At 41.5% G+C, this 11,837-nt stretch overlaps 1 protein-coding gene across 1 annotated transcript in view; it reads right to left on the reverse strand.

The window, feature by feature from the left end:
* Nucleotides 1–11,837, reverse strand: part of LOC310854396 (chloride intracellular channel protein 4) — a 54,160-nt gene that overhangs the window by 19,489 nt on the left and 22,834 nt on the right. The window lies entirely within an intron of this gene.

Here is an 11,837-nt window from a genome sequence, read left to right on the forward strand (position 1 = left end):
CCCATTCTGGGCGGGAACCACTTTTTGATGCTGCTATATAAATATTTGAAGTTTTCAGAAAACGTAGTTAGACTGAGGCCGTTTTTAGAATCAGCCTCAGTCTAAAATGGATTAAAAGCTAATGGCCATAAAGGCATATTCTATTATTTCAATATTGTATTTCCTGTTACCCGCACGGAAACAGAATGCGAAAATTATCTGCCATCTATAAAGGCACATTATTTGGAGAATATGAAGTTGTGAAACACAATAACAGTTTTTTTTTTACATTTCCTTTATTGTCATAATATGACAACAATATTTCAATGTTCATATAGTTTTCTTTGTATATTACAACTGTAGTAATATTACCCAATTACTACCCAGCGTCGACAAGAAACCTATTCTCCAAAGAAAGTGGCAAGTTCTATGACAGAAAAAATAAAACAAACAAAAAATAGTCACAAAGTGAGAATGTGATCCATATTTATTTTGCCTAAATGAGAAAAGCAGCAAAATATACCAACATTTACAACCAACCCTACATTTTTGAAAAGAAAGTCTTACATTTCCATGGATCACAAATTGCTTGTGTCACTCAGTACCAAAACGTTAACATCTCTACATCTACACTCTACAGCTTATTAGTGCATCCAACATCCATAAAGCACATACAGTAATTCCCCGAACTGAGCACCACTACACAGCTTCCCACCAGATAAAACAGATTGCTAACGCATTCAAACAAGCCACTTAGCACCAAAATAATATAATACGCTTTGTTCTTATACGCATTCAACATTCAAACAAGCCACTTAGCACCAAAATAATATAATACGCTTTGTTCTTATATACAAAAATAACAAAATGGAATCACGTTTGTGACAAAGTGTCCTTTTCTTCGAGTCTCTCCTCCGCCCATTTCTCTAACCGTCTCTTTTGCAGTCTTTTGGCCTCTCCAGAACAGCTGCCATCTCCATTTCAACCAACCTCCTTGCCATGCCCAGGAGCTGGAAATGTCTAATTCCCTCGTCCTTCTCCATGGCTGCAATCTTAGTCCTCGTCATGTCGACCAAAATCACCATGTTCTTCCTCTCTTCCTCCATGTTTTTGATCTTCATTTCTGAGAGGACCCTGGACCTGAACACATTAAGATTAAAATGAGACCTTCATTGATCTTGCCAGGGAACTCTAATACCTGACTCCGCCAGATGGGGGTGCTATTGATTCACACGTGAAACAAAACATGTGATGGTGAAGCAATAAGTAGTGCAGTCAGTGGTTCCCAAACTTTTTCATGTCCAAGGACCCCCAAATTGTCACTAATTTAGCCCGCAGACGCCCATTTGAAAACATATGCCACAGGTCCACCCCCATAAGAGACCCCCATTGAATGGCATTTCTATCTCTGGAACCCCCGGACCCCACTTTGGGAACCACTGCTCCAGTCCAGTGCAGGATTTCCACCCTTTTCACATAAAGGTCCATTATTTTTTCAGCATTTGAGCCACGGACCACCATTTGATGACATTTAGCCTCTCAGACCCATTTGAGCTACGGACCATTTGATGACATTTAGCCTCTCAGACCCAAACGTATAAAGAATATTTTGTTGTCGTTGGATAAGATTGAACAGCTGTCATCTCCATTTCAACCAACCTCCTTGCCATTTCCAGGAGCTGGAAATTTCTAATTTCCTTGATCTCCATGGCTGCAATCTTAGTCCTCATCATGTCGACCAAAATCACCATGTTCTTCCTCTCTTCCTCCATGTTTTCGATCTTCATTTCTTGTGAGAGGAGCCTGGACCTGAACACATTAAGATTTAAATGAGACCTTCATTGATCTTACCAGGGAAATTCAGATACCAGGGCAGCACAGCAGTTAAGATGAAGTTAAAGGGTAAGAAAAGTACTGTAAAAAACAGCAGAGTAAACGATATCACACCACCAATAATTAACAAAATATACAATTAAAACACTATAGTATAAACCCTTAACGGTGCTTTCATAGTGCAAGATAAAATAAATAAGAGAACACACAGTAAGCATGTCAGATAGTGTACTTACTGTAAATTGTCTTCTGCAACGCTCGCTGTCCTTCCAGCATCATGCCTGCTCTTCCTCACTTTGAAGCAGAATTTCTTCTTCTTAGAAGTTTGCTCTGAGGTGAAGACGCTCCCTGCATCTAGGGCTGTCACATGAAATTGAAGTTGAAGATTATTGTCATGAAAATAATTGTGATTAACGATTTAACCCATTCTGACCTGAGATCAGATTCATACGAGGTTTCCACTTGACACACACTGGTCTGATTAACCCATTCTGACCTGAGATCAGATTCTAAAAATGTCAGTCGCTCTTCGATTTTTCAAAAATAGCAGACCTACAAGCTCGTATCGCGCCACTCGGTGGCGCGATATGAGCTTGTAGATCTGCTATTTTTCAATAGCTAAAGCATAACATGATGCCAACACCAAAATGGGTGCCCGGTCAGAATGGGTTAATTATGTTTTTGACATTGAAGATTTGCACAGGGAAGATATGACAAATAAAATAACTCAAATGCACAAATAAATTAATAATTTACTGTGACCAAAACAGGCCAACATAGGGCGCCTTCGGAAATAGCGCACTGAGCATTGAACATTTTACAACAGAATAACTTATAGAATGCAAATGGTTCTGAATTTCTGATTATGCAAAGTAATTATGACTATCTCAAATAATTGCGATTACGTAATTAATAATTGTGACAGCCAGCATACCTGCTTCCTCAACCTGCTGTCCAATTACATCCTCCTCCTCGAACTTAGAGGCTGGTGGTGGTGGAGTGCTGAATCTGATGATGACAAAAATGTACAAATTACCATTACAATGAAGGTATTTAGCATGCGCTTTTATGCAGAGTGACTTACAATAATCAAGGTAACATATTACTACTGTACCCTTACTAGCCTATATACATACATGTAACATAACATACGTTATTATTTTATAGACATAGAATGCAGAGAGACAAATTCCTGAAGAACTATACCATGCAGGTATAGGCTTAAACAGAACCTAGCATGTTTAAATAATGCTATCATTCTTACATTATTATCATTGTGAAAGGACTAGAAGAACATACCTGGTGTGCCTATCTAGTGTCGAAAACGTCTGGGAACTCAGATTATACCTGATGATGTTTGATTCGCCAAAGCAGCACTTCTTCAGCCTGTAATAGAGAGAGAGATAGATAGAATATTAACGCACAGTGTGCATTCCGTGTTGGGAAAGTTCATTTATTTTACGAACTAGTTCAGTTCACAGTTCAGAAATTTAAAAAGGAACTAGTTCAGTTCTTAGTTCATCATTAAACATTTTGAACTAAAGTTCATGGTTCCAAAAAATATTTTAGTTCATTATCGTTCTTTTTTTTTAAATTATTATGATTATTATTACCACAGCAGCCATATAGAACCTCAGACTTTATTGAATAAAAAAACCTTGGGGGATTAATAAAGTGACAACTTTTACAATATCTCCATTACCATTATCCAAATTAATTCCTATTATATATTTTTACAGCAGATAATAAAAGCTCTCAAAGACATTACAAACAGTACATACATAACAACAGACATACGTATACAATACATTATCACAAGATACAGATGTTACATTAACTATAAAGTGCAACCAGGGCTAAAGTGCACCGAGTGTAACTACATCTACCTCCTCCTGCTTCCTTGTTGATGGCTCGGATGGAGGTAGGTATGAATGAGAATTTGTACCTGTTGGTTTTAGTAACAGGGGTCTTTAACCATTGGCCGGATGGCAGGAATTCATATTCCCGGTATAGGGGGGTGAGAGCTGTCTGCTGGCTATGGCTCTAATACATGATGCTTTTTTTAGCACCTGCTCATCTTATATAAAACTCAGGCAGCTGAATTCTGCCCCCACAATTTTGCTGGCATTTTTCTGTCTGTGAAAGCTGCATGCTTTTATTGTGAAGGGTCTCAGTTCTCACAGCCTGCATATTTCCACGTGCTGAAAATAGCTGATCGACAAGCTCACAACGCGTTGCGTCCGCAACGCTTGTAGATCAGCTGAAAGATTGTAGATTTTCAGCATGGAATGGGACATGTGTACGACGAAGAATAAATCAGGCATCACTGCGCTTCTGTGGAGGGAGGGAGATATATTTTGTTGGCCGAACGAGGCGATCATGTATGCACACTTGGACATCTATGGACAGCTATTTTTCGTGGCACATTATGTTTAATCACAACAACTTCACTTTACCTCCTCAGTGTTTGGGTCGGGACATGTGTCTGCTGTCTACGTGCATAGGCCTATGCGCTCTGTGCGCTCCAGTGAAATTGTACGGCTGAGAAAGATTAGTTAATTTGTGTCGGATAAGAACTTATTGGTGGGTTTTCCGCTAGATATTAAGGAGTGGTTAGGGTGTGTTTTAGCGGAGGTTTCGCCTGGAAGGCTCACTCAATCTTGAACGAAGTTGAACGTGAGAAAGTGACGTTCACACACGACAGAAATGAACGCGTTCACAATGACGTTCATCAAACAGAAATACAGTACGTTCAGTTCACGTTCAGCCAAAAAATGAGCGCGTTCGTGAACGATAGTTCTTTGAACGCGTTGGAATCCACATGAAAGAAATGCATTCTGAGAAGGAAAGACATGGCGGCAGTGTATCCCAAGCCGTGCAGTGCATATCCACGGTTATCCCAAGCCCATGCTTATTCCCACTATAGGCTGAGGAAGAAATGCCACTTGACAGTTCTCAAATCAGCCTCAGAAAACATCAGGTAAGTGATGACACCCATTGCAGAAATCTGCACGGCGTAGCACCTGGCCTAACTTAATTTGCTCACTTCTTCATCGCAACTCACTTCAGGTACATTTACCAACCATTAAAAACGCTGGTCTGTCGTCTGTAGCCTAAGCACCGTACGTGGTGCTGACACTGACAGACACACAGTGTGTGTGTTTGCACACTTTAGCACACAAGTGTGTGTGTGCTAAAGTTACAGACGACAGACAGTGTCTGCACGTGTAGGCGTCTGTAAGCACACGGACGCCTACGGACGTGCAGAGACGACAGACCAGCGGGCGTCCATTAGCACCAGCCAGGCGGTGCTTACAGACGACAGACCAGAGGGGAATCGAATCTAATCAGTTAAAACACAACTAACCTCATCAGTAAACTGTCTGTCCTCCGCTCCTTGTTGTTGTTGTTCTCCATGATGATGAATGTCATTTAGTTTTCACCGGGTGCGTTCGGTTAGTGTGTGATCAGGTATCGTTGAGAGAGATGCGACTAATGTCTGTGCAGCGAATGGCTTCAAATCTCCCACAGTCCCACTCTCAGCTGCTTAACCTGTGACCTGTAGTGAGGCGAGCTCTGATTGGTGGGAGCGTCGGTCGCTCCACCAATTGTTGCGCCGGAAGCTCGCGTGCGGCAACGTCATCAACTCAACTAAACGAAACCTAAACTATTATGATATGAGCGCAAACACGGCTAATGTTGTCTATTGGCTGCTATTGGACTGGCTTGCCACTTGATGTACCGGGCGGGCCATCAGGCCGTGGCATCACGTTATGATTTGATTTTTTATTATTTTCAAGTTGCAGGTGCTGACATCAACAACAACCAATCAGAACGGAGAGGTGAACTTTAAAATCATGCATTTTCTAACTAATATTATATAACACTGTCCGTTTGTTTGTAGACGTTTGCTAACTAACCATGCAGCTAGCTAGATTATAATTATGCATTGAAATTGCTCAAGTCCAGCTGAAACCAAACTCTGGAGACTGGAGAACAGAAAAAACATTGGCTAACTTTCGGCTTTATGTATCATTGTGAATTCGTGATGGACTGGTTATGTTGCACATTAAGTACTGAGTACTGACATATTGGCCATCTATTGTATTTGCATCATGCACAAAATATGGTCACCAGCCAGTTGAGAGTGGCTCTGTATGTGTGTGTTTTATACATTTTTAACCAATGAATAAGTATTAAGAGTTTGTTGTGACTAAAATAACTTCAGGATCCATTGTAACATTCTTTTCCATTTCATGAATAGTAACTGTTTTGAACATGCAAGGTTTAATTCCACCCGACAGCGACAATATGTTGGAACTGTGTGTAGGTAGGCTATTATGTGCCCATTAATTTGGCCATATTTGAGTGCAGCAGAGGTAGAGGAAAATGATTGAGCCCAGACGGGCCTCATTGCTCTGAAGAGCTACCCTGCTGGGCTGGGACATTGACAGGAAATATATCACAACCCATATTTAGACTTAGGGGTTGATTTAGGACTTCTATTTTACTTACTTCTATATTACTAATCTAATTACAGTATTATGATCTGGGGGCGTGTGGTATGTCATATTGCAATTTTGGGCATGTTAAGAAGCGCTTTTGACACCCCGCGGAGTGCGCAAAACGGCCTTGAATTAGTCATGGGTGTGTTTAAGGCGTGTTTGAGACGTACCCAATCAACATGTCTGTACTATTCTATTTACCAGTCAGCTGATGTCACATACGGAATGCGCACTTTGGGGATCGTGGTAATACATTTCTTCAGGCTGGCACCATAGAAGACATGACATGACTTTGTCACATTTGGGTTAATTATTCCTATTGCACTGCATGCTATCACCTTTATGCCTCAAAAGAACAGACCCACCTATACCTTTCAGATCGGAATGGAACTGCGAGTAGATAGCAGCATATTTGCAAATTGGCAATCCATGCGTAATGTTCCCAGAATCGTCTAACCCCCGAACATGCAAGTTCGTTTGATATTGTTTAATTCGATAACGATAGAACCATGTACCATACAGCGAATGAAAGCAAGATTCCTAAGGAATATGGAGATTTTTACATTTAATAAAACGGTTGAGAAATGAGAGAACCATGAGTGTTTATAGGCTAATATCAACGTTTTTTTATGAAAGACAAACGGGCTGTGAACTTGAAGAGCTCAATCACCATCCCGACACGGAAGAAATATAGCCTAGTGCATGCATGTATATGCACTGTTGCACTTGCACACAGTAGCCTACACACGCTCTTTATTTGTTTCTATTGAAAAAAAAACAGTAAAATAACGTTTATTATATTTTATTTCATTCAAATCACGAGGAAGGAATGAGTTGAATGCGTGCTGCTTAATGCTGTGGCCCCGATGGTATGGTCTTCGCTGAGTTCGCTCGTAGCATTTTATTTAAGAAGACTTGAATCGGGTGTGATACAGCGTATGAAAGCAAAGTTCCCAAGGATTATGGAGATGTTTTTATTTTTTTTAAAGGTTGAGAAATGTAAGAATTATGGCCGTTTCTAATCTCAACATTTTTACCAAAGAAAGCCTCTCTCTTTGCCAGCAGAGAGCAGCCATGTTGCCATGTCCCATAGAAACAACTAAATAGGTCTATAAAAATAATCCCAAAAGAAGCGCATATAACAGGGGTCTGTAACCTATTTTAAATGAAGTGCCATGTTTTTATTTTCTAAATAGTGAGTCTGCCATATCCAGATTAATTTGAATGACACCACATTAAAATAAAAAAACATATTTTGATTGTCCACAAATATAAAGTTCTTCCTTCTTTTTAAATATGTTCTTGCACATTGTTATACTGATCATTATATATCCCCCTGCAGTCAGAGTTCATAGTTTTAATGAATGAATGTGATGCATTGTGAGCTGGTATAGATCTGCTATTTTCAAAAGTAATCATTTTATTTAATTTTTGGATTAGCCGTCCTTAGTTGGGAAAATGCATTCATCTGGGGATCCTTGACATGGGAATGTGCTGTGTGAGGATCACTGGTTTAAACAACATTAGGAGAAAAGCCCAAATAACCACTTTAGAAACAAGAAAAGCAACCACACAGAAAAAAAATAAGCCGCTTATAATAAACAGACATGGCAACACTCTAGCAGCCTCTCAGAGCCGCTCAAGTGTCAAATCAAACAGTGCTTTTTGCGTTTATGAGGTGGTCAGACCCACGTCTAATCGTTATGCGCTGAGTGTCTTTAGGTCAAGGGGCTTAATAGCAAATTGCGCAAAGCGAAAATAATTAACATATGGACACTCCCACAATGCTAAAATATTCAGGAACGCGGTAAGCCATAATGTGTGTGCGTTCAACACGGGCCGATATGCCTTTCATAATACGAATGTGCGCAGAGCGAGGCCAATTTATGTATTTCCATTGGTAAAACGCACCTTCAAAATCTACCCATTAGTCTCATCAACTAAATCGATTAAACACATAAGCCCTGTATTATACTTAGTTGTACAATTGTGGTGTGCAATAATAGTAATTAATAGCTGATCTACAAGCTCACAATACGTCGCATTGCAACATGTGAGCGTGGCGTGGCACCAAGGAGCGAGCCATCTAGATTTGCACATTATAGTTTGTGTGTCTGCACCTCCGCGACTACTTGCAAACCACTGGACTGATCAGTGTCAAATGTTTTGTGCATGCTGACAGTAGGCCAACAAAGTAGTACATATCGGAATATTTTTTTATATTGCTAAATAATTTATTTTGGTGTGGATTACACACAGATCCACAGTGAAGCCATGCCGTTATTAGACCTTACTTTGCTAAATACATTTTTGTACATTATACAAATACATTATAATGTATTGGTTTTGGTACTAAGTAGCTTTGCGGTTTAATTTCCAATATTAACCAGTGTGATAGCGACATGAAAAATAAACTTGTAAACTTAAAGTCGCTGATAGGCGATGGGATGGGCCATGTTGTCAGACGCGCTCCGCCGCAAACAAAAGGAATTCGCTGGATCCAAATGATGCATTTTAAGGGTTTTATTAAAGCAATGTAGATAACTCATAATGGTGCTCAAACGTAAAGCAAAATGACCACAGCTACAAAGTAAATAAAGTAAATGAAATAAAGCGGTCAACAAAAGGTATGGCGTCCCACACACCCCCTCTCTCTCTGTGTCCACAGCAGGTGAACAGGTGATGTTAAAGGTAACCTTGGGTCCGCCCCTATGCCCGTCAATCATCCACATCAACACCAGTGACAGCCTACTCATTTCATTGACCGAATGTATAGTCAACATAACCAAACCATTGTCACCACAGTCTCCAAGTGGAATATGAATTTGTCTTAGAGCTGCATGTACTTGATATGTCCAGCAGATGGCTGTCCTGCATGGTGTCCAACAGAACTGCTAAGTGGCTGCTAGGAGGGGATGTGGGAACTCCAAGCCTTTGATGAAAGTCTTCAGCACACACAGGCACACAGTAAGTAAAGGTCAATACAAAAGTTTGTAAATGCAAAATAATTAGCCAAGTGTCTATAGGCATGTGCTCAAGACGGATCTGTCCGATATTTCAGATTCTGTTCTTTAACCCATTCTGACCTGAGATCAGATTCATACGAGGTTTCCACTGGACACACACTGGTCTGATGAACCCATTCTGACCTGAGATCAGATTCACACGAGGTTTCCGCCGGACACACACAGTCTGATGAACCCATTCTGACCTGAGATCAGATTCTAAAAATGTCAGTCGCTCTTCGATTTAAAAAAAATAGCAGACCTACAAGCTCTTAGCGCGCCACTCGGTGGCGCGCTATGAGCTTGTAGATCTGCTATTTTTCAATAGCTAAAGCATAACATGATGCCGACACCAAAATGGGTGCCCAGTCAGAATGGGTTAACTACGGTATATAGAAGTGTCTATTTGTACGTCTCTAAATGTTTTGATGAATTGAACATGGTGGACCCTGTGTAAAGTGTAATGCTTAATTGGGTCGTCCACTCACAGTTGACAGTCTTTGTATTGAGTTTGTGCTTGAAATGTACTGTAATCCTGCAAACTGTTAATAAATATTTCAATCAATCAATGCAAGCTCGCAATGCATTTCCAATGGGAGTCACATGGTTTTACACAACATTTTTGTTGTATGAGGGGGAGGGGGGCAGTCGAAACACAGCCGAAAGCCGTACAACAAAAATGTTGTGTCAAACCACGTGACTTCGCCCAGGCCGTAGCGTAACGGTCTGGGCACCGGACTGGTAATCCAGTCGCAGTGTGCCGCGGGTTCGACTCCCGGACCCGACACGGCCTTTACTGCATGTCATCCCCCCATCTCTCTCCCGTTTCCTGTCAGCCTACTATCTGTCCCTTCAAAAATCAATAAAAGGCGTAAGCCGCAAAAAAAAATATCTTAAAAAAAAAAACCCACGTGACTTCCATTGGAAATGCATTGGGAGCTTGCATCAGTAAACAAGTCTCATACATCTAGCATGCATCAATGTTGTATGCTAGATCGAAAGGTGTGAGTCAGGCCTAAGACTCTGCAGGGAAGTTGCACCTAGGTAGCACCTTGCTGGCAAGATGGCAGCCGTGTGCATATAATCAATGGCTGCTGCAGTGCCAGTGCGGGCTGAACGCCACTAGGTGGGGCCACTCTGTTTGCCACATCTCTCTGAAGCCCCTCTTATCTGAAAAGGGGGTCAAGGAGGGGCGGGGGGGGGGGGGTCTCGGAGATGAGATTATACACAGGGGCGGCAGTGGCTCAGGGGTAGAGTCAGAGTGGCCGCTTGGTAACCGGAAGGATCCCGGGCTTCCCCAGAATCAGTGTCGAGGTATACGTTTGAGCAAGAGTCAGACTCTGAACCCCTAATTGCTCCCCATGATGGTTGGTGCGTTGCATAGTTTCCTCCGCCGTTGGTGTATGAATGAATTCAATCTATGTAAAGCGCCTTGGATAAATGCACCATTTCTCATTTAACTTGCTGGGTGCCAAACAACCGACATTTGAATCCTGTTGTATGCGGCTACGCGCATGTTTTAGGGGCTATTTTTAATGGCAGCCCAGTATAGGAGGATGAAGGAGGGATGGACAGAGTCACTGCAGGCAGCAAGCATCAAAGGATAATTGAGTACTGTGGCCTGTCACTACCTCCCTGAAGAGAGAGTGTGTGTGTGTGTGTGTGTGTGTGTGTGTGTGTGTGTGTGTGTGTGTGTGTGTGTGTGTGTGCGTGCATGCGTGCGTGCGTGCGTGCGTGCACACGCAAGTACGTGTGTGCATCTGAAACAGAGACATACCAGGATAAGGACATGTGAATACCAAAGTGTCCCATGTGTCAATAGCATCCAAGACACCTTCTCAATTCTCATATTGCGTCGTAGCAGTATTAATGGTGTGTGTGCTGTGTGCTGTGTGTGTGTGTGTGTGTGTGTGTGTGTGTGTGTGTGTGTGTGTGTGTGTGTGTGTGTGTGTGTGTGTGTGTGTGTGTGTGTGAAGGTGTAAATTGGGATACACCGTACACATGATCGAGGCACCCGCCACCCAGTAACTCACACCTCACTCCTGCTCGCTCTCTCTGTTAGTCAGAAACAGCTTCTGTGTTAACTAAGCCACAGTGGTCTTGCAAAATCCTCCCGAGCTGAATCAGTGAATAAAATGTGAATAAGTTTTTTTTTATCACAGGGTGTTTCCCCAAAGCCTATAAGGAGTAGGACCCGAGAAAAGTGCAACAATGTGAGCATGACATATGTACGATAAGGCTAAGTTTGTTCTGCTGATAGTTGCTACTAAATCAGTGCTTCCCCCAAAGAAACATCTGTCTCTGTGCTCATGTTACCAAAAACCTTAGCTTAGTGTCGGACACTGAGTTCATTCTGCTTGTACATTTAAGCTCCCATATGCAGCAGAGGACAAACTCCATATGCTGCTTCCATTTAAACCTTGTTTATAGCACTGGTTTATTTATTTTTGGTTTCCTGTGTTTTGTTTTTAATTATTATTTCAAAACCTTTAAAAGAAACATTCCCAACAAATAT

Source organism: Protomyctophum parallelum, assembly GCF_964188405.1.
Source record: "Protomyctophum parallelum genome assembly, chromosome: 23".
Classification (NCBI taxonomy): domain Eukaryota; kingdom Metazoa; phylum Chordata; class Actinopteri; order Myctophiformes; family Myctophidae; genus Protomyctophum; species Protomyctophum parallelum.